This window comes from Entelurus aequoreus, linkage group LG04, assembly GCF_033978785.1.
Source record: "Entelurus aequoreus isolate RoL-2023_Sb linkage group LG04, RoL_Eaeq_v1.1, whole genome shotgun sequence".
In the NCBI taxonomy this organism is placed as follows: Eukaryota; Metazoa; Chordata; class Actinopteri; order Syngnathiformes; family Syngnathidae; genus Entelurus; species Entelurus aequoreus.
In genome coordinates, this window is record NC_084734.1 from 21180513 (window position 1) to 21204180 (window position 23668).

The window sequence follows — 23668 nt, forward strand, 5'->3', positions numbered from 1 at the left end:
AGTGAGTCGATGGTCCTCGAAACACATGTCAAACTAACCACACAACAGACAATAGTGATCATAGACAAGCGGCGAGCCAGACACACCAGCGCCATCTTGAACTGTGATTCGATCAATCGATCAATTCCAATGAGATCATGCATCAGAAATGTTTTTGTTCCCCTACCCAAAAAAAAAAAATTAATAAATACATGTATATATATTTATATATATATATATATATATATATATATATATATATATATATATATATATATATATATATATATATATATATATATATATATATATATATATATATATATATATTTTTTTTTTTTTTTTTTTTTTTTTATTTATTTTTTTTTTTTTTAAATTGTATTTATTTATTTTTTTTTTAATCATCACAAAAAAAAAAAATATATATATATATATATATATATATATATATATATATATATATATATATATATATATATATATATATATATATAATTTTTTTATTTAATTTTTTTTAATTTTGTTTTTAATCGTCACAAAAAAAAAAATATATATATATATATATATATATATATATATATATATATATATATATATATATATATTTATTTTATTTTTTATTTTTTATTTTTTTTGGTTTTGTTTGTTTTATTTGGGACCCTTGCCTTAGATGATGCTTTGACATCCAAATCACATTCAACCCCGCGCTCCTCAAAAATGTACTTTGTAAGTTGCACTCCCCTTCCAATGAGATCTTTCACAAAACATGCATCAGAAATTCTGCCTTTGCAAAAATCTGCAGCTGCACCTGTGGCTGATGAATGTATCATTAGGGAACTCCAGCGACTCATTCCGAAATAGCCTCATATGTGTAATTTTTTTAAAGGAAACATTACTGTACAGTTTATGAAATAACAGTTGTATGTTATTGTTTGCTGTTGCCACGGCATTCATCTTTAAGACAGTTATCAAAAGCACTAGTTATCTGCGAGGAATGTTCACTTCCATTAAGCATCCCATTGATTTGTTCAATTAATCTGCAAACTGGATTACCCTTCTTTCAAGGTCTTCAGGTAAAGAAAACAACTAACTAATGGGGCATTATTGGCGAGAAAACCTTTTAATGGCTTTAAGAAGGTAATAAACCTCATCTTTCACAGAATGACCTAATATTTGTTGACATTATATCATCAACTTTGAAAGTAAAATCCTATTTGCTATGGATTCCGATGCTAAACCGTCTGATATATTTTCATTTAATTTGAGGTTGAAAGGAGTCTGAAGGTCGGACATTGTATTGTTCCCAGAAGGTTTATTGCATAAATAGAACACTAAGTTTTGAAGACATAAAGTATCATATGTAATGTCTCAATATACAATATTAATTTGTATCGCTCACCTCTATACACTAAAAACAAACCTGCTGTATGATGCCACACATGAAAGGGGAATAAAGCAGTTTTTTTCTTAACAATATGTGCAACATACATATATAAATCCTGTATTTTCCGGACTATAAGGTGCACTTAAATCATTTGTTTTTTTCAAAACTCGACGGTGCGCCTCATGTAAGGAATAATTCTGGTTTTGCTTACCGACCTCGAAGCTATTTTATTTGTTACATGGTGTAATGATAGGTGTGAGCAGTAGATGGCAGTCAAACATAAGAGATATGTGTAGACTGCACTTTGATGGCAATATGACTCAAGTAAACAACACCAACATTTTATATGTTCTATTGGAAATATAGAACTTTACACACGGCACTCAAAAATCTATCAACATGTTTTAGTACGACTTTGGTAAGCTATGAAGCCGCACCGCTTGATGGATTGTACTGTGCTTCAACATACGAGTATTATTATGGTGTGTGTATGAGGAAAGACATATTATCTGGCGTTTTATATAATGCAAAAGCAACTTTCCTCACCTTCTGGTACCTGCTGATCTGTATTTGGGATCTGCATAAATCCTGAAAAATTGCGAGCGTTTGTAGTCCGTGTAGTGCGGTAGTCGATAAGCTTCTTCTTTTTCTCTATCTTCTTGTTATGGTACATTCAACCTCCACTGTTGCCATTTCTAATATAAAGTAGTGTAAAATTGGCGCCATGAAAGCGCTAAAACACACCGGTGTGGTGAGTTTACCTTATTCACCCAAGGAATTTCAGTTATTGGAGAGTTTCGATCAGACGGTTTTTCACGGGCCTTGTTGTTGTTTCCGGATGAGGAGATGCTGCTCCGTTATTGATTTAAGTAAAGTCTGAATGTCTTTAAAACAGTTAGCGCCATCTTTTGACACTTCTTCCACACCCGTCCTTGCACGCTACAACGCTACAACAAAAATGACGGGGAGAAGACGCTGCCGAAGGTGAGCCACGTAAATAAGACCGCCCGCAAAACGGTGCATCCTGAAGCGACTGTCAGAAAGCGGCTTGAAGATGATCTGTAAAACGTCATCGATGCAACATTTTGACCAAAGAACCACCATTACATGTTATGTAGACCACAAAGAAGTGTTTTACATTTAGAAAAAAATAATAGTAATATGACCCCCTTAATGCGCCTTATAATCCGGTGCGCCTTATATGTGAAAAAAGATAAAAAATAGACCATTCATTGTCAGTGCGCTTTATAATCCGGTGCGCCCTATGGTCCGGAAAATACGGTAATATAAAATGTTGTCATTTTTTGTTTTCCCAATGGTAGAAATTATGTTTTTAATGCAATGTTGTAGCTTAAGAATCCATGTAAGTTAGACATTTTTGGAACACGTTCATTTTCATTTTAAAGACACTATTTCTGACATTTCTACCTAAGTCATATTATGGCTTTGAGCATGAATGATCTATGTACGGTCACAGTGATGACGGAACTAAAACTGACGCTTCTGAGATTAAATGAGACACCTAACCAGTAAAGGAACACCCCCTGCTGTCACTTTGTCTTCATTTGAGCTGAGCCGCACATGTTCAGCTCTATATTTACTGGAGATGTGCAAACGTGAAGAGTTGTTGTTTTTCCATCTCAATGTGGGAATAACTCTGCAATTCTTACACATCTTTTCCACAAAACATTCAGCTGGACAGTTTGCCGACTTTAAAGCAACAACTTTGTTCATGTTTTCATTAAGTTTAGGATTCACTTAGTTCTGTTTCAGCACACCAGTTTTGTGTACCTTGTTGCCATGGGTGCCGATTAGGTTCACCTGACTCTGATTAGTGTTTGGGACGCTCACCTGCTCCCGGTCACTAATCAGAGAGCTATTTGTTCCTGCCTCTCGCCACATTCAGTCTGGCTGTTTTGTTTGCTACATGCAACGTTGGCTTCTTGTTCCTGTTCCTTTGCTTAGCTTTTCCTTTAGTTTTACCTTAGCTTCCTGTGCTATCGACACGCTTGTTTTGTTTTTATGTTTTTGCCTGATTGATGTATTAGAATTATTAATTTTTCTTACCTGCATACTACTTCCGGATGTCATTTAGCATTTTGGGGAAACGACCTGCGCAACACCACGCGACCACGGCGTAGCACAACTATTACTATCATAGCCAAAGCTCCAAAACAACCAAAGAAAGGAAAAGTTTTGGCTGAGGAGACTAAAAATTTAAAAAAGGAGATTACCCGGATAAAAGGACAGTCAGGATCAACATTGCCCCGGCTTTCATTCGCTGGTGTGAGTTCAAAGACGAGGAATTTTGGACCGATACTGCCCTGGTTCTGTTCCTGCTGGACTGGTAAGTGACTTTCCATGCTCAAATGAAAATTATAATGGTAATGTTAGCTATCGAAAATTTGCATGGTAGCAATATTAAGCCACGAGCATGATAGTTGCACTACTTTCTTTGCTTCAGACCGGCATCCGCCCCTAAACATTCTTAGTAGTAGAGTCATGTTTGTCAACAAAGATCATTTCTTGATAGCGTCTGCTATTTAACATCAGCGTAGCCATTAGAGTCCTAATATTTGTGCCAATATTACATCATGACAGTGTGACGTTATATGTGCTAGTCATCATGGGAAATATCTTCTTCTTCTGGCAAAACACTACCGCTTTGGTCCACTGGGGCCGCCAAAACCAACCAAAACTAAAAGTTCTTAACTGAGGCTTTAAGACGGGGGTCAGCAACCCGCGGCTCTCGGGCCTCATGCGGCTCTTTAGCGGCGCCCTGGTGGCTCCATGGAGCTTTTTCGAAAATGTATGGAAATGGGGTGAAAAATATGCTTTTTGTTGTAATATGGTTTCTTTAGGAGGACAAACGTGACACAAACCTTCCTAGTTGTTAGACAGCCCACTGTTTAATAGGTTTGTGTTTATGCTTCACCGATGAGAGTATTTGGCCAGCGCCGTTTTGTCCTACTAATTTCAGCGGCCCTTGAACTCACCGTTGTGTTGACCGTGACTCAACAGTTTGTTTACGTGTATAACATTCTCCGACGCTGCCACAGAAAGACGTGTTTCAAGCCACTCCTTCTTTATCTAATTGTGTCCACCAAACGTTGTATACAGTGTGTGAATGCACAAAGGTGAGCTTTATTGATGTTATTGACTAGTTATGGAGTGCTAATCAGGCATATTTGGTCATTGCAAGACTGCAAGTTTATTGATGCTAACATGCTATTTAGGCTAGCTGTATGTACATATTGCATCATTGTGCCTCGTTTGTAGGTATATTTAATTTCATCTACTTACGTCCTCTGTGTATTTAGTTTCTTTTTTCATGTTTCATGACACATTATCCGTATGCAATACTGGCTGCATTTCTAATAGTTGTTTGTGTGCCATGTTGTTCCAGACCACAGCAAACGTTACCCAGCCTGCAAAGATTGTAATAAATACATTAGAAGAAGACAGCCTGCCGTTTCCTTTCACTTGGACACGCGCATCTATACCTTTGGCCATTGTAAGACAGTCATTTTCAGGAGTTATCTCAACCTCTGAGAAGTTTTACTAATGTTTTCCACTGTTGTAAAAATGTGTAGAATAAATATTTATATTTCAACATTTCTGTCAACGAAGATTTGCGTCAGCCTGTGACACATAGTAATTTTGATAATAGGCTAATATAACCAATTAGCTATTCACTCATATGGGCTTTGCATGTCATGTGAAGAAGCCCAGTCATAGTCACATTGTTTGTCTTTTGTTCTGCGATATAATTTGAGCTTTTTTTTTTGTTAAGCATTTTGCCTCTTTCAAACGTCCACCTTTTCTTCCAGCCCAAAGTTTTGTGAAGTTGTTTATCTACAAAACCCAAAACCAGTTAAATTGGCACCTTGCGTGAATAAAAACAGAATATAATGATTTGCAAATAATTTTCAACTTATATTCAATTGAATAGACTGAAAAGACAAGATATTTTAATGTTTGAACTGAGAAACTTTTTTTTTTTTTTTTTCAAATAATCTTTAACTTAGAATTTAATGTAAGCAACACATTGCAAAACAGTTGGCACAGGGGCATTTTTACCACTGTGTTACAATTCAACATCCTAGTTATCTCCTGTAGAGTGTCTGTTTCCTGGCCCTATTCCACGTCTTCCATCTCTCGAGGCGATTGGAGGCCTTTTTCTGCCCATTCCATTAGCGGTCAATGTCTCTGAAGTTCAGCCGTTAGCGACCGTTCGCTCGCCTTGGTAGCAGTTATTGGCAATCGTAACTCGTTTTTTTCGACGAGTTACTTCCTCATGCCAGACGGTATTCAAGCCAATAGCGTCAGCGACCACGTAGAGTTTATAATTGTGGTCGGGATCTGGGTGAGAGGACATGGTAACTGTGAAGCCATCCGTAGAAAGAGAAAAGTGGATCTAGTGGGGATTTGGGGACCATTGATGGTAAAAAAAAAATTAGAAGCCAAGATTGTATTTCACCAAGGCTTATGGTGGCGGTAGATGGGGGTTTTGAAAAAAGGGGAGCTAAATGGCAAAAACTTTGGAACTGACATCAATGACAGGAAAGAAAGGACCTGAAACTTAATCTTTAGGGATACCTTGGGAGTGTGATCTGATGGGTGTTCAAAGCATTTGTTGATTCTGGTTAGAGTGAAGTAATATTCAATTCAGCTACATGTTCTCTGTTGAGAAATTCCAACTTTGTGTTTGACCTATAAACAACGTTAACTCCTAGGCGGGGGTCTGCGGCCCTTTAGCACCGCCCCAGTGGCTCCCTGGAGCTTTTTCAAAAATGGAAAAAGATGGGTGGGGAAATATATTGTTTTAATATTTCTGTAGGAGGACAAACGTAACACAAACCTTCCTAATTGTTAGAAAGCCCATTGTTTAATATGTTTGTGTTAATGCTTTACTGGTGACCGTATTTGGCCAGCGCCATTTTTAGTCCTACTAATTTTAGCGGTCCTTGAACTCACTGTAGTTGTCTTACGTGTACAACTTTCTCTGTCGCTGCCACAAAAAGACGTCTTTCATGCCACTGCTTCTTTGTCTCCTTTTGTCCACCAAACATTTTATGCTGTGCGTGAATGCACAAAGGTGAGCTTTGTGGATGTTATTGACTTGTGTGGCGTGCTAATAATCCATGCTAACATGCTATTTAGGCTGGCTGTGTGTACATATTGCATCATTATGCCTCGTTTTGCAGGTATATTTGAGTTCATTTAATTTCCTTTACTTATGTCCTCTGTGTATTTTATTTATATTTGCGTGTCTAATGACACATTATCTGTATGTAATATTGGTTGCGTTTATGATTGTGTGCCATGTTGTTCCAGACCACAGCAATCATTACCATGTTGTTCCAGACCACAGCAAACGTTACCATGTTGTTCCAGACCACAGCAAATGTTACCCAGCTTGCAAATATTGTAATCTGTACATTTTTTTGGCAGTTTTAAGCCAATCATTTCCAGGAGTTATACTGGTTAGAGTGAAGTAATATTCAATTCAGATACATGTCCTCTGTCGAGAAATTCCAACTTTGTGTTTGACCTATAAACAACGTTCCCTCCAAGGCGGCGGTCTGCGGCCCTTTAGCACTGCCCCAGTGGCTCACTGGAGCTTTTTCAAAAATGGAAAAAGATGTATACCAGTATACCGTACTAAGAAATATTTCAATAATGAAAAAGCAATCAGTATCGCGGTACTAATGAATCAAAAACGATACTATAGTCTGTTTGAAAGGTACCGGTTCACCATATACAGTATATATTTTTTTACAGGCATGATTGCGCATTGTTGTCACGTCGTGACATTGCAAAGGAGCATGTTTGGCAGTGCAAAATCAGAGTACTTACAAGCAGACACAATGTGTAGACAGCAAAAGGGAGAACGGACACATTTTGGCTTAAAAACTAATGATAAAGGTGAAGTTATAACACTTAAACGCCCTCAGGAAGAGGTGCTTTAAGACATGGCTCGGCTAGGTAGCGGCTAACGTCCATCCGCAGTCGGCAGTGTTGTAGCTTCTTCTTAATCACTAACCCTGGCCTCCATGGTGACAAAGTAAGTTTCTTACAAGTATCATCCCTGCAGGACGAGGAATAGTTAAACATGCTTCACTGCACACCGTCGCTCACCGGCGTCACAATGTAAACAAACACCTTGGGTGGGGTCTACACCTGAGATCCACTGTTATGAGACCAAATACAATCACTTTTATAGTCGATATTACAATGATTACTTCAATATTTTTTATTGTCACAAAATCCCTGGACACACGAGAACTTAAATAATGACCAATGCATGATCTTGTAACTATTTGGTATCGATCGATACCTAAATTTGTGCTATCATCCAAAACTAATCGAAAATAATCAAACAGAAGAATAAGTGTGTGGAGGGGGGGCGTGGCCTGCGGACCTGCAGCGAAGCGGGGTGTGCCAGGACCAGCTTCGAGCTTCTGGTGGCTGGTTGCTGCCACCTCTGCGAGCACGCCCGCAAGAGCCGTCAGGGGGTCCTCCTCCCCCGCCTCTGGTGGTCCGGCCATGTTGGGCGCCAAATTGTGGAAGACTCTTGCTTCCGGGTTCTTCGGACCACCAAGCACCGACATGAGAGGCTCTTCCAGGTTCACAACAATGTTTATTTTTCAATAAATCGTCTGTGTTGTGCTTTCCAGCGATTGTCTTTAGTGTCTGTCAATCTCGCTCTCGCTCTCTCTCGTGCTCCAACTCCAATTCTCATCTCCTCCCCGGCTGCTGCCTTTTCAACGGAGCGACAGGTGATTAGATAAGCAGGCCCAGGTGGGCCATCTACGCCGGTCCTGGCACACCCCGCTTCGCTGCAGGTCCGCAGGCCACGCCCCCCTCCACAAAGTGATTATTAGATTTGAACAGAAGTTTAGTTTAGTTTATTAAGGATCCCCATTAGTCTACACCGCAGTGGAGACTATTCTTCCTGGGGTCCAGGCAAAAACATCACACAATCACAAAACAAAAGATTAAAATGCAGTACAACATGATCAAATAATAAAATGTTGTAATACAAAAATAGCAACAACAAAGAACCAAAAAAAATAATAATAACTTCGAGTTTACATAATATTGTTCATAACAAAGATAAAAAGAGCAATATAAAAATAGATATATATATATTTTTGCAAAAAAAAACAAAAAAACAAAGAACCAATGGCCTAAAATATATACATTAGTGTACCAAAGACAAACAATAAGTGACGAAAAAAGTTCCCTCCACCATTTTCTACTGCTTGTCCCATAATCAAAAAAATAGTCAATAAAAACAGTCATGACATTAGGTACAATCTAGAATAATCTCTTTCCGCAATACTTCTCCTCTTAGTCTATTCTTAAAACCCACTCTGCTGGTGATTGATACCAAATATTGTGGAAGTCGATTCCAGTAAGTGATTGCCCTATACATTACAGTCTTTTTCAAAACATCACTTTTGGGTTTAAGACGGGTGAAAGCACCTCTTAGGGCTACCCTGGTACCATAGTTGTGACTTTCACTAGCAAGCAACAGCTGAGAATACAGATATGAAGGTTTATGGTATGTATAGATTGTTTTTAAAAATAGAATCAAACTACACGCTAGTCTTTCACCAACTCTCATCCATGACAATTCATTATGCATGATCTCAACGCCGGTCCTAAATGAGCAATGGAGAGCTAGTCTGGCAGCTCTGTTTTGGGTAAGCTGGATTTTATTGAGTTCTTGTTTAGATGCATTGGACCAAATTGCTGGGCAGTAGTCAATATGTGACAATACAAGGGATTGTATAACTTGTTTCGTAGTTGTGTTAGTTAAAAAATAGGCACTTCTTCTTATGATTGAGATGCTTCTGCTCATTTTTTTTACTATGTTATTAATGTGAGTGGCCCAAGATAGTCTTTCATCTATTGTAACTCCCAGCAACCTGGCTTCTTTAACTTGTTCAATATGAACTCCGTTCAAAGAAACATTCAATATGCGTTCTTTTCTATGAGCATGTTTTGAGCAAATAACAAGACATTTGTTTTGGAAATATTAAGTTTCATCTTATTTTCTGTAACCCATTTAGAAATCTGCATAACCTTGTCTTGTAGTATACTGCTCAGGTCTGTGCAATTCTCAGCATAAGCATATATTGTTGTGTCATCTGCGTAAATTGCACAGCAACCATTCTTTAAAATACATGACATATCATTTACAAATATTGAGTATAATAAAGGTCCCAGGCAACTTCCCTGGGGAATACCACAATATAATGTTTTAATATTTGAAAGGGTTCCATTGAACATGACACATTGCTGTCTGTTGACTAGGTAGCTTTTCATCCAGTTAATCGCTGAGAGTTTAAAACCATAAGCAGACAGTTTTATAAGTAGTAGTTTGTGGTCAATAATATCAAAAGCAGCACTAAAATCTAATAGCACTGTGCCAACTAATAATTTACCGTCAATTTGTTTTAGCCAGTCATCTGTTAATTGTGTGAGAGCTGTGCATGTTGAATGGCCAGTTTTATATGCATGTTGAAAGTCTGAATTGATGTCATTTATAGAGAAATAATTTTGAATTTGCTTAAATATAATTGTTTCCATTAATTTTCCTAATACTGGTAAAATGCTAATTGGCCTACTATTCGATCCAGTGAATGCTTCTTTCCTGTTTTTTGGTAGAGGAGTTACTCTAGCAACCTTCCATATTTGAGGATAGATTCCTTCTTTAAAACTTAAGTTAAAAATATAACATATCGGACTGGCTATTATTCCAGCTGACAATTTTAAAAGTCTACTATCTAGATTCTCATGACCACAAGGTTTGTCAGATTTCAACTCAGACAATAGATTTTCAATTTCCAATACATTAGTGACTGAGAATTCAAATTTACATTTTTTGTCCTGCATGATATCATTTTTAATAAGTGACTCAGATAGAATACAATTTACAGGCAGCATGCCATTTCTTATAGTATCAACTTTACTTATGAAATAATTGTTGAAGTAATCAGCAATTTCTTTGGGCTTGGTGATAAAGCCTTCACCTGATTCAATAAATGCTGGTGTTTTTCCCATTTTATCTCTACCCATGATTTGATTGAGAGTACTCCAAAGTTGTTTTCCATCATGTTTAATTTCTTCTATTCTAGATTGGTAGTACACCCTTTTTTTCTGTTTATTTAATTTGGTGACTTTGTTTCTTAAAGAGCGATATGCTAGCCAGTCCTCTGAGCTACCTGAATCTACTGCAACTATTTTCCGTATATCTCTATCTTTCATCAAGTTTCTCAGGTCAGAGTCAAGCCAAGGGGCTTTGACAGATCTGACGGTGAGCTTCTTGATGGGTGCATGCTTATCACAGACAGAAGAAAATGACTTCATGAATTCATGCAGAGCTGCTTCAGTATGCTTTGACTCAAATACACTGTCCCACTGTATGTTATGTACGTCTTCAATAAAGGCATTATCACAGAAATGTTTGTAGAGTCTCTTATACATAATTGTAGGTCCAACTTTGGGGACTTTCACTTTTCTTGCTATAGCAATCATGTTATGATCACTAAATCCAATTGGCACAGAAACAACCTTTGAGCATTTATCTACTGAATTAGTAAAAAGATGATCTATGCAAGTTGAAGACAATACACCTGAATTGTTCATATTTATTCTGGTTGGTAGATTTATCATTTGAGTTAGGTTACATACAGTGGCAGTGTCATTAAGCTTTCTTTTCATAGGGCAGTTTTTTGAGAGCCAGTCAATATTTAAGTCACCTAAGAAATAAATTTCTCTGTCTGTGTCAGAAACATTCTGAAGCATTGCACACATTTTTTCAAGATATGCTGCATCAGAGGAAGGTGGTCTATAGCAGCAGCAGATTAGTAATGGCTTTAGATGTGGCAAGTGAACCTGGATCCAGATTGCTTCTACATCTGTCAAGTCCAGATCTCCTCTTTGCTTTATTGGAATGTGGCCTTGTACATAGAAGGCTACTCCTCCCCCGTGTTTGTTTCTATCAAGTCTAATTATATTGTAACCTTGTATAAATATTTCAGTATTGTCAATTGAATCATCCAAATGAGTTTCAGAAATTGCTACTATATGTAGATCATTTTCAAACATTATTTTACTCAACTCAATTACCTTGTTTTTCAGACTACAGATGTTCAAGTGGGCAATTCTGAGTCCTTTTTTGGGAAGTTTGATAGACATTTAAAGTTAATAAGGATTTACAGAATAGATGTCAACTCTAAAAACACAAAAAAACATATAGACCAGCAAACCACAGACTATGCAAATTTATCCAAATCATTTAAGCTCCTGACCATTAGCACTTGAGCCTGCTCAGGTGCACCATTTAGCTTTATGTAGACTTTGCAGTTGGACGACCATGTTGCTTGTATTTTTCCCTCTTTGCGTAGGTACCGAGCTCTTTTAGCAATATCAGCATTGCTCTTGGTTAAATGTTCATTGAGATAAACATTTGATCCCTTGAGCATCCTACTTTGTTGCAAAAGATTGATTTTGAATTTTCTATTTGCAAACCTCATAATGATGGTTGCCGGTTTGCTTTTATCTTTCTGAGGGAAACGGTGACAAGCTTCTATATTCTCCTTATTTATGCTAATTCCCTTTTCTTGGAGAAACTTCACCACCTGCCGCTCCACTGAGTCCAATTCTTGGTCCCTGGGCACTGATCCCTGGACCTCGGACCTCACTGCAGCAGCAAATGACGCAGGTCGCGTTGGCAGACCAGTAACAATGACATCGTCCATTCTAGTATATTGTTCTAAATCAGATAATCTACTTTTCAGTTGCACAATCATATTGTCTTTCTCTTCATTTTGCTTCTTCAGTTCCTTAATATCTTTCATCATGCCCATCAAAGTGTCTTGCTTACTTGTCATTGCTTCCATTTGGTGTGCCATAAACTCCACTGATTTCCGTAGCTCCTCATTGGATCTCTTTAGTTCTTCCATGTCTCTTTTGGTGGCCATTGTTAATGATAGCTGCTAGGCCTCTGTTGAAGCCTGGAGCCGGCCTGATGATGGCTGCTGGGCGATGGCTGAAGCCTGGAGCCGGCTTGATGATAGCTGCTGGGCCTCTAGTGAAGCCTGGAGCCGGCCTGATGATGGCTGCTGGGCGATGGCTGAAGCCTGGAGCCGGCTTGATGATAGCTGCTGGGCCTCTGCTGAAGCCTGGAGCCGGCCTGATGATAGCTGCTGGGCCTCTGCTGAAGACTGGAGCCGGCTTGATGATAGCTGCTGGGTCTCTGCTGAAGCCTGGAGCCGGCTTGATGAGAGCTGCTGGGCCTCTGCTGAAGCCTGGAGCCGGCCTAATCTGGTGGAACAGGCTGGAGCTACTGGAAGCGTAGAAGCTGCTGGTATCCTGGGCCTGGTGGTGTTAGCAGATCTAGATGCTGCTCTCTAGTGCAAATGCATACAACAGCTGGCCTGTCCTGATGGTGGTAGCTGCTGCTGCTGCTACTGAGGCCCTGGCCTGGTTGTGCTGGTAGCTGCTGCTGAGCTACCAGCACAGATTAATAAGAGTCTCAAACAGTAAAAACCATCCAACTCTTTTCTTTGCATATCCACTTAAATTAGCACTGGGTGGACAATTGGTACTTTGAATAAAAGTTGTATATGTCTAAAATACGAAATTATAGACAAAACTGGTTGAGATCAGCTCAGACCAAACACACACAGCCAGCAAATGGGTGTCAATGAAGTGAAGTGTAGATAGAACATGTTAAAACAGAACATAGCCAGATATTAACAGTACATAAACAAGTTAATTAACTATACATTTTTCCAGCTAGTCCTTTATAATGTTGACAAAATAATAGAATGATACATGACACAATATGTCACTGCATACGTCAGCAGAATAATTAGGAGCCTTTGTTTGTTTACTTACTACTAAAAGACAAGTTGTCTAGTATGTTCACTATTGTATTTAAGGACAAAATTGTTATTCGATTGCAATAAGAAACACTAAGATTTTTCAAATAAAGCCAATAATTCAATATTTTGTGGTCTCCTTTATTTAGAAAAGTATCGAAATACATTTCGGTACCGATACCAAAATCTAAGTATCGAGACAACCCTAGTTTGTACTGTATATGCCCAAACCGCACACAAAGCTAATAATATCCATATTTAAAGATTGTGTTTTGTTGTGAGTCAACCGTCGAGCACGGCCATGTATGTTTTTATGTAGGTGTTATTTTCCGCGCTGTTAATTAATTTCTTTGTTTGGACACACAATGGAATAACTGCAACCAACCACAGTCCTCTCCATGAAAAGCTGCTCCTTTTTTGTTTTGTTTTGTTCTTTCCCTCGGTCATGTTGCCCTGGTTTCCAAACGAAAGTAGACTCCTTCAGAATTCAACACAATACAAGTTGTGAAAGTCGCGGTTGAATCTAGTACATAACATTCAAGAGATTATCAAAACAGGAGGGAAAAAAAGAAAAGGGCCTCTGGGCAAATGTCTCTTTTACACAAGCTGAGCCGCTGGGTCGCTGCTGGCAACAAACTCGACAAATGACAGAACTTGGTTGGCGGTTCGGGGGTTTGAGGCCATTTGCCTTTTACGTGACAGTTATGTAGCCTCCATAGTCCTAGGAAGTGGCAAAATTTAGGATGTTTTGGAGCTACAGGGAGAGATGAGATTCCTCTCTGATGGGTCTTTGTCGGTGACTACTGTTGTCCCGATACCAATGTTTTGGTACCGGTACCAAAATGTATTTCGATACTTTTCTAAATAAAGGGGCACCACAAAAAATGGCATTTTTGGCTTTATTGTAAAAACAATTTTTACAGTACATTTAAGGCCTACTGAAACCCACTACTACCGACCACGCAGTCTGATAGTTTATATATCAATGATGAAATCTTAACATTGCAACAAATGCCAATACGGCCAGGTTAGATTAGTAAAGTGCAATTTTAAATTTCCCGCGAAATATCCTACTGAAAACGTCTCGGTATGATGACGTCTGCGAGTGACGTCACGAATTGTAGCGGCCATTTTGGGACACCATTGTGGCCAGCTATTAAGTCGTCTGTTTTCATCACGAAATTCCAGAGTATTCTGGACGTCTGTGTTGGTGAATCTGTTGCAATTTGTTTAACGAACAATAAAGACAGCAAAGAAGAAAGCTGTAGGTGGGAAGCGGTGTATTAGCGGCCGGCTGCAGCAACACAAACACGTAGAGAACTGGGACAACAGAGACTCTTACCAGGAGGACTTTGAGTTGGATACGCAGACGCGCTACCGTGAGTACGCAGCTGCGGCTTCCAAACATTTGATCGCTTGCCCGTACGTGTGTGCCGCTATGTGCATGTCACGTACGTGACTTTGGGGAAATATATGTGCTGTATGAACTTTGCGGAGGTGAACTGTACTTTGGGCTGTGGGATTGAGTGGGTTGTGCGGGTGTTTGATTTGTATTGGCGGGTTATATGGACGGGAGGGGGTAGGTGTTTGTTATGTGCGATTAATTTGTGGCATATTAAATATAAGCCTGGTTGTGTTGTGGCTAATAGAGTATATATATGTCTTGTGTTTATTTACTGTTTTAGTCATTCCCAGCTGAATATCAGGTCCCACCCGCCTCTAACAGCACCTTCCCTATCTGAATTGCTTCCACTGCCCTCTAATCCTTCACTCTCACTTTCCTCATCCACAAATAGTTCATCCTCGCTCAAATTAATGTGGTAATCGTCGCTTTCTCGGTCCGAATCGCTCTCGCTGCTGGTGGCCATGGTTGTAAACAATGTGCAGAAGTGAGGCGCTCCACAACCTGTGACGTCACGCTACTTCCGGTACAGGCAAGGCTTTTTTATCAGCGACCAAAAGTTGCGAACTTTATCGTCTATGTTCTCTACTAAATCCTTTCAGCAAAAATATGGCAATATCGCAAAATGATCAAGTATGACACATAGAATGGACCTGCTATCCCCGTTTAAATAAGAAAATCTCATTTCAGTAGGCCTTTAAACATGTTTCTTATTGCAATGTTGTCCTTTTAAATAAAATGAGTGAACATGCAAGACAACTTGTCTTTTATTAGTAAGTAAACAAACAAAGGCTCCTATTTTAGTCTGCTGACGTATGCAGTAACGTATTATGTCATGTATCATTATATTTTCTCAACATTTCAAAGGACGAGCTGTAAAAAAGTATTATTAATCTACTCGTTCAATTACAGTTAATATCTGCTTATGTTTTGTTTCAACATGTTCTATCTACACTTCTGTTAAAAAGTAATAATCACTTACAAACCCTGTTTCCATATGAGTTGGGAAATTGTGTTAGATGTAAATATAAACGGATTACAATGATTTGCAAATCCTTTTCAACCCATATTCAGTTGAATGCCCTACAAAGACAAGATATTTGATGTTCAAACTCATAAACGTTATTTTTTTTTTGCAAATAATAATTAACTTAGAATTTCATGGCTGCAACACGTGCCAAAGTAGTTGGGAAAGGGCATGTTCACCGCTGTGTTACATGGCCTTTCCTTTTAACAACACTCAGTAAACGTTTGGGAACTGAGAAGACACATTTTTTAAACTTCTCAGGTGGAATTATTTCCCATTCTTGCCTCATGTACAGCTTAAGTTGTTCAACAGTCCGGGGTCTCCGTTGTGGTATTTTAGGCTTCATAATGCGCCACACATTTTTAATGGGAGACAGGTCTGGACTACAGGCAGGCCAGTCTAGTACCCGCACTCTTTTACTATGAAGCCACATTGATGTAACACGTGGCTTGGCATTGTCTTGCTGAAATAAGCAGGGGCGTCCATGGTAACGTTGCTTGGATGGCAACATATTTTGCTCCAGAACCTGTATGTACCTTTTCAGCATTAATGGTGCCTTCACAGATGTGTAAGTTACCCATGTCTTGGGCACTAATACACCCCCATACCGTCACAGATGCTGGCTTTTCAACTTTGCGCCTATAACAATCCGGGTGGTTCTTTTCCTCTTTGGCCCGGAGGACAAGACGTCCACAGTTTCCAAAAACAATTGGAAATGTGGACTCGTCAGACTTTGTATCAGTCCATCTTAGATGAGCTCAGGCCCAGCGAAGCCGATGGCGTTTCTGGGTGTTGTTGATTAACGGTTTTCGCCTTGCATAGGAGAGTTTTAACTTGCAGTTACAGATGTAGCGACCAACTGTAGTTACTGACAGTGGGTTTCTGAAGTGTTCCTGAGCCCACTTGGTGATATCCTTTACACACTGATGTGGCTTGTTGATGCAGTACAGCCTGAGGGATCGAAGGTCACGGGCTTAGCTGCTTACGTGCAGTGATTTCACTAGATTCTCTGAACCCTTTGATATTACGGACCGTAGATGGTGAAATCCCTAAATTCCTTGCAATAGTTGGTTGAGAAAGGTTTTTCTTAAACTCTTCAACAATTTGCTCACGCATTTGTTGACAAAGTGGTGACCCTCGCCCCATCCTTGTTTGTGAATGACCGAGCATTTCATGGACTCTACTTTTATACCCAATCATGGCACCCACCTGTTCCCAATTTGCCTGTTCACCTGTGGGATGTTCCAAATAAGTGTTTGATGAGCATTCATCAACTTTATCAGTATTTATTGCCACCTTTCCCAACTTCTTTGCCACGTGTTGCTGGCATCAAATTCTAAAGTTAATGATTATTTGCAAAAAAAAAAAAATGTTTATCAGTTTGAACATCAAATATGTTGTCTTTGTATCATATTCAAAAGAATATGGGTTGAAAATGATTTGGAAATCATTGTATTACGTTTATATTTACATCTAACACAATTTCCCAACTCATATGGAAACGGGGTTTGTTGTAAGAAAAGTTACAGTACTTTATTGATATTATTTCCAAGCTTTTGAGGGCCAAATAAAATGAAGTGGTGGGCTACATCTGGCCCCCTAGCAAGATGACTTTGCCAAGTATAAGAATGGGCTATAATTTTTGTATAAAATAAAGTGCTGTTCAAAATATGTCCACTAGATGTCGCAATAGCAATTATTTGTATCTCCTACCATGAGAGTGCTCATGACTTTCGAGGGGGCGCAGCTGTGTGCCATGTTAAGATAGACACTACGAACCGTATTTTCCGGACCATAGGGTGCACCGGATTATAAGGTGCACTGCTGATGAATAAATGGTCTGTTTTTGATCTTTTTTCGTAAATAAGGCACACTGGATTATAGGGTGCATTAAATGAGTCATTTTATTTAAAAAAAAAATGTTTGATTTGAAAACACTTTCTTGTGGTCTACATAACATGTGATGGTGGTTCTTTGGTCAAAATGTTGCAACGATTATGTTTTACAGATCTAAAAATGGCTTTCTGACAGTCTCTTCTTGATGCGCCATTTTGTGGGCGGAGTTATTTACGTGGCTCACCTTTGACAGTGTCTTCTCCCCGTCATCTTTGTTGTAGCGGTGAATCATGCAATGACGGGAGTGGAAGAAGTGTGAAAAGATGGCACTAACTTTTTTAATGACATTCAGACTTTCCTTAAATCAATAACGGAGCAGCATCTCCTCATCCGCCGGAAATGTGTCCCGTGAAAAAACGTTCAACCGGAACTCTCTAATAACTAAAGTTCCTTGGGTGAATAATGTAAACTCACTACACCGGTATGTTTTTGCGCTTTCATGGCAGATATAAGTAATAACTTTACACTATTTAAAATTAGAAATGGCAACAGCAGAGGATGAATGTCCCATAACAAGAAGATAAAGAACAAGAAGAAGCTTATGGACTACGATGTCACCATGGACTACAAAGGCGGATGTGAGCAATGTTTCAGGATGAATGCAGATCCCAAATACAGATCAGCAGGTACCAGAAGGTAAGAAAAGTTGCTTTTGCATAATAATGTGAAACAAAACGCCGGATAATATGTCTTATCTTGTACACACACCATAATAATACTCGTATGTTGAAACACAGTACAATCCATCAAGTGGTGCGGCTTCATAGCTTACCAAAGTCATACTAAAACATTTTGATAGCATTTTGAGTGCCGTGTGCTATGTTCTATATTTTCAATGGAACATATACAATGTTGGTGTTGTTTACTTGAGTCATATTGCAGTCTACACATATCTCTTATGTTTGACTGCCATCTACTGGTCTAGTCTGGAAAATACGGTACTTACACTGCTTATTAGTGATAGTCTACAATATGTGGAATTTTACGTTCATGCCTTGATTGTCAAATATGTTGTTGGTAATGTAACTTGTGAAATTTCTACCAAAATGCTTTTGATATGTACATTTTGTGTTGTACTTATGACTGGGGACACATTTTCTGGGCGCACGTACATATGCTGAAATATTTATCCCCTTCTAACTTCATGTCTGAGCCATGAAATGAGTCGACATTCACACGTTTTGTTTTCGATGATGCTACGTATGTTCAGAATAAACCACATGATGTTAGTACATCAGTTGAGGAAAATGAGTAAATTACAATAATAATGAGATACCGTAAATTGATATTACTGTTCATTTCATCTTGGATTAAAAATTAACACCAATGGGAGCATTTTAAAACTCTGCCGGACTCAATTGCACCTTGTTATTATGATGAACATTATTTATTCAGAAGGTATTGAAGTGAATTAATTAACTCATACTATTTTTTTGCACATGGTGAATGTTCATATTCATCTGGGAGAAAGCAAACCACCAGTGGTAGTATTTAGTTTGAGCACATAATAACAAAGGGCCCTTTTAGTATTGGCATTTGTGTGTGGATTGGATTAGTTCTCGCGGAAGAAAAGACAATAAAATTGGATCTCGGTATGCAAAGGTGATGGCCCTATCCGTGAGAAGAGACAACATGTTTAGTCAAATGACAACATCTAAGATAGGACCTGCATCTGTTGTCTTACAGACAAACATCTCCTTTTATGGTCAGGGTGTGCTGTCCTGACTTAGCACACACCCAGAGACAGGAAGGAGGAATATAAAACTGATGGTTTGGCTTTTCCAAGTTAGTAGTGCCTCATTTTTTTTACCTGACCTCCTCCAGGTACTGCAGTCTTGTATAATGACACTCGCTTGTAATAAAGTAACTTTTAGTTTTCTTTTTGATCCAGCCGCACTGCCGTGTCACCCTTCTGTCCGGATGAGGATGACAAGACCAGAAATAGACATCAGTATAAAAAAAGAATACTATTACCAGCAACATGTACGTTGAAAAAAAAACCCAAAAAAACTACACAATATGATTTGAACATTTTCAGTGCTTGTTCTATTTTAAAACAAAACAATCTGTAGTTTTATTTTTAAGTTATCATGCCATGATTTGACCAGTTCGGCCCACTTGGGAATAGGTTTTCCTCCATGTGGCCTCTTGAATTATTCAAGAGCGTGTATGGACATTTGGAAATGACGTATGTATTTGAGAAATGATAAATGGGCTGTATTTTTTTTTTAACACTTTACTATATCTGGAATGATACTCAAAGCGTTTCACATGATACGTCACAGTCACCCTTTCACACAAACATTCACACACTGATGGCAGAAACCGCCATGCAAGGCGCTAACCACCACCCATCAGGAGCAAGGGTGACGTGTCTTGCTCAAGGACACAATGGCTGTGACGAGGATGGCAGAAGCTGGAGTCGAAACTGGAATATCAGACTACATGGAAAAGTAATCAGTGCTAATTATTATTATTATTATTACAATTGGCCAAATTGTCCTTGTTACAAAATCCAAAAATGGGGAAGTTGGCACCTTGTGTAATTTGTAAATAAAAACAGAATACAATGATTTGCAAATCCTTTTCAACCTATGTTCAATTGAAAAGACTACAAAGGCAAGATATTTTATGTTAGAACTGAGAAATATATTTTTTTTTTGCAAATAATCTTTAATTTAGGATTTAATGGCAGCAACACATTGCAAAAAAGTTGGAACATGGGCATTTTTACCACTGTGTTACATGGCCTTTCCTTTTAACAACACTCAGTAAACGTTTGGGAACTGATGAGACCATTTTTTTAAGCTTTTCAGGTGGAATTATTTTCCATTCATGCTTGATGTACAGCTTAAGTTGTTCAACAGTCCGGGGTCTCTGTTGTGGTATTTTACGCTTCATATTGCGCCACACATTTTCAATGGGAGACAGGTCTGGACTACAGGCAGGCCAGTCTAGAACCCGCACTATTTTACTACGAAGCCACGCTGTTGTAACACGTGGCTTGGCATTGTCTTAGTGAAATAAGCAGGGGCGTCCATGATAACGTTGCTTGGATAGCAACATAGGTTTCTCCAAAACCTGTTTGTGCCTTTCAGCATTAATGGCGCCTTCACAGATGTGTAAGCTACCCATGCCTTGGGCACTAATACACCCCCATACCATCACAGATGCTGGCTTTTGAACTTTGCGCCTATAACAATCCGGATTATTATTTTCCCCTTTGGGTCCGGAGGACACGACGTCCACAGTTTCCAAAAAATAATTTGAAATAAGGACTCGTCAGACCACAGAACACTTTTCCACTTTGCATCAATCCATCTTAGATGAGCTTGGGCCCTTCATTCTAGATTCTCTGAACCTTTTGATGATATTACAGACCATAGATGGTGAGATCCATAAATTCCTTGCAATAGCTCATTGAGAAATGTTGTTCTTAAAGTGTTGGACAATTTGCTCACGCATTTGTTCACAAAGTGGTGACCCTCGCCCCATCCTTGTTTGTGAATGACTGCGCATTTCATGGAAGCTGCTTTTATACCCAATCATGGCACCCACCTGTTCCCAATTAGCCTGTTCACCTGTGGGATGTTCCAAATAAGTGTTTGCTGAGCATTCCTCAACTTTCTCAGTCTTTTTTTGCCACTTGTGCCAGCTTTTTTGGAACATGTTGCAGGGCTCAAATTCCAAATGAGCTAATATTTGGAAAAAAAAAAAAAAATGTTTTCCAGTTGGAACGTTAAGTATCTTGTATTTTCAGTCTATTCAAGTGAATATAAGTTGAAAAGTATTTGCAAATCATTGTTTTCTGTTTTTATTTATGATTTACACAACGTGCCAACTTCACTGGTTTTGGGGTTTGTACCACATTTGCCAACTTCATTCAACTTAAAAGTAAATAATTCCAGATTTGAAAACGTGAATCTAAATCAAAGTAGACATGTCATAAGGAACACATTTAAATTATTCATGTAACTGTTACATAAGAAAATATTAGACCCCCCTCCACCTGTATGAAGCTACCCTTCATTAGGTTCAATCATTTGCATGACGTACAGCCACACGTTTTAATGAGCTGCAACACAAGAGACAACACTCACATTTGATTGACACGGTCAGACAGGCACCACAGCGATTATCATATCCTGGAATGAATGCCGCTACGGCAGCGTCAATCAAAACCGAGTATTATTATCTTCGTAAAGGCAGAATCTTGTGCTGGGATCTCATTAGGTTGTGCAGACGGACCTAATAACGTTGTAGCCATTGATTGTTTATGCTACAAACAAACAGCTTGCACAAATTGTACGTTCGCCTCTACTGGAAAGAAAGATGCTGCAAAATGAATAGGATGCTATATGCACCAACAGTGACCGTCCAGCACGGGGATTGAAAATGGAAAAAGATGGCGGAAAATTTTTGTTTTTTTTGTTTTAGTATGTTTTTTGTTTGAGGACCAACATGCTAAACCTTCCCAATTGTTAGAAATCCCACAGTTTAATATGTTTGTGTGTATGCTTCACTGATGAGAGTATTTGGTGAATATCGTTTGGTCCTACTAATTTTGGCGGTTCTTGAACTCACCGTAGTGTGAACTGTGACACAACAGTTTGTTTACATGTAAAATCTTCCACTCCTTCTTTGTCTCATTTTGTCCACCAACAGTTGTATGCTGTGCGTGAATGCACAGAGGTGCACTTTGTTGATGTTATCGACTTGTTGGAGTGCTAATCAGGCATATTTGGTAAGTGCATGAATGCAAGCTAATCAATGCTAACATGCTATTTAGGCCAGCTGTATGTACATATTGCATCGTTATACCTAGTTTGTAGGTATATTTATTTGCCTTTACTTATGTCCTCTGTGTATTTTAGTTTAGTTTTGCATGTCTCATGACACATTATCTGTATGTAACATAGGCTGCATTTCAGATAGTTGTTTGTGTGCCATGTTGTTCCAGACCACTTGCCAAAGGTTGTATTAAATCTATTAAAAGAAGACAGCCTGATGTTTCCTTTAACTTGGACAAACACATCTATACCTTTTTGGTTATTAGAAGCCAGTAATTTGCAGGAGTTATCTCACCTTCTGAGTAGCCTCTGATTTACTAATGGTTTCTAATGTTGTAAAAATGTGTAGAGTACATATTAAATTTCTAAATTTCTGTCAATGAAGATTTGCTTCAGCCTGCGACATATAGTCATTTTGATAGTAGGCTAATATAGCTAATAGAGACACGTACATCATGTGTTGCCTTCATTATACCACTTTTATGCAGTCGTGGTCAAAAGTTTACATACACTTTTAAAGAACATAATGTCATGGCTGTCTTGAGTTTCCAAAGATGTCTACAACTCTTACTTTTTTGTGATAGAGTGATTGGAGCACATACTTGTTGGTCAAAGTGTATGTACACTGCAAAAACTGAAATCTAAGTAAGATTAAATATCTCAAATAAGGGTGATATTTGCTTATTTTCTGTCTGATAAGATAATTCTTCTCACTAAGCAGATTTTATGTTGGAGTGTTTTACTTGTTTTAAGGGTTTTGGTCCTAAATTATCTCAGTAAGATATTACAGCTTGTTGCTGAGATTTTATGACCTATATTGAGTAAAACATGCTTGAAACTAGAATATCAACTGTTTCAAAGATGTGCCATCAACACTCACACATATAAAACTACTAATAATTTTTTATTTAAAGCATGAAAAAAAATCATCACTTTGACACAACTCTGTCTCATATAAAAACAGATGACAGCCAAATGGACTTTGCTGTTTTATTTTCAATGAAACAATAGACAATACATACTCATATAGTAGTACAGTTGTTATTAGTGAGAATATACTTATATTAAGGTATTTTTGGGTTCATTGAGGTTAGCTAATTTTACTTGTTTTGGAAAGTCTTGACAAGCCAAATGTTCTTGTTCTATTGGCAGATAATTTTGCTTAGTTCAATTAAAATACCCCTAATTTTTGTATTTTTTTTTCTTGTTTTTGAACACTGACATTTTGCAGTGTAAACTTTTGACGACGACTGTAAGACTTTTAAAGTAATTTTGATAGTAGGCTATTAT

General features: G+C 38.4%; 1 protein-coding gene across 5 annotated transcripts in view; it reads left to right on the forward strand.

Moving 5' to 3' along the window:
• The first annotated feature begins 3297 nt into the window (after positions 1-3297).
• The window catches only part of LOC133648369 (protocadherin-11 X-linked-like), a 760657-nt gene continuing 740286 nt past the window's right edge, over positions 3298-23668 (forward strand). For all 5 annotated transcript variants that reach the window (XM_062044393.1, XM_062044394.1, XM_062044392.1 and 2 more), the window contains exon 1: positions 3298-3710. The gene's annotated coding sequence lies outside the window, so the exon portion shown is untranslated. The remainder of the gene's footprint in view (positions 3711-23668) is intronic.